Genomic DNA, 710 nt, shown 5'->3' with positions numbered 1-710 from the left:
GTGCGTATGAATTCAAATATTGTACCGTACTTTCCTTCCTCTCCACGTTTATACAATGTTCACCTATCTCCACCAACCCGGTTTGGTCAGCGTGGTGAAGTATGGTCAATTAACCTCCTCTACAACACACTCGTTAACAACAATGCATTGAAAGGACATGTATATAATTGTCGACGTTTCGAGCAATGCTCCTACTTCATAGCAGGTAAACAGATATAGTGGGTACCGAGGGTTTGAGACCAGCGCTGGCTGACACCATGGGGGCCTCGTGACAATCACACAGCACAACAGTACAGCATTAGAACACGTAATTTGTCAATTGCATGAACGTGAAATTTCGTAAAATCGAACTTTGTAAATAGAGAAATACTTGAACATGAAGCAGGCCACCTCCATAACCTTCTTCCATTCCTCTCTGAAGGCCTCACCTCTTTTTAATAGCCCATCCCCTCCCTCTTCCCTCCCCACCGTTCCATTTTGTTCCGTTCCTTCCCTATATCTCTTGCATGAAGCCACATGTCCTCTGTTCGGGACACTCATTCCTCGGCCCTTGCACTGCCCTTGCCATATAAATCACTTTGTTTTTGTTACAGCTTTTAAATGTTGGAAAGCGTGCCTTGACCAAAGGTGCTCTATAAATATAGAAAAGGATAGGATCCCAGCTATGACCACATCCAGCACCTACATCACACAAATGTACTATCCCCATG

General features: G+C 44.4%; 1 long non-coding RNA gene across 2 annotated transcripts in view; it reads left to right on the top strand.

The window, feature by feature from the left end:
- Positions 1 to 710, top strand: part of LOC142924005 (uncharacterized) — a 76,058-nt gene that overhangs the window by 73,836 nt on the left and 1,512 nt on the right. The window lies entirely within an intron of this gene.

This window comes from Petromyzon marinus, chromosome 7, assembly GCF_048934315.1.
Source record: "Petromyzon marinus isolate PM22_M1 ecotype Great Lakes invasive population chromosome 7, UKy_Petmar_22M1.pri1.0, whole genome shotgun sequence".
Lineage (NCBI taxonomy): Eukaryota > Metazoa > Chordata > Hyperoartia > Petromyzontiformes > Petromyzontidae > Petromyzon > Petromyzon marinus.
The sequence above is the reverse complement of the archived record's forward strand: the minus strand, read 5'-3'. Positions and strand labels throughout refer to the sequence as shown.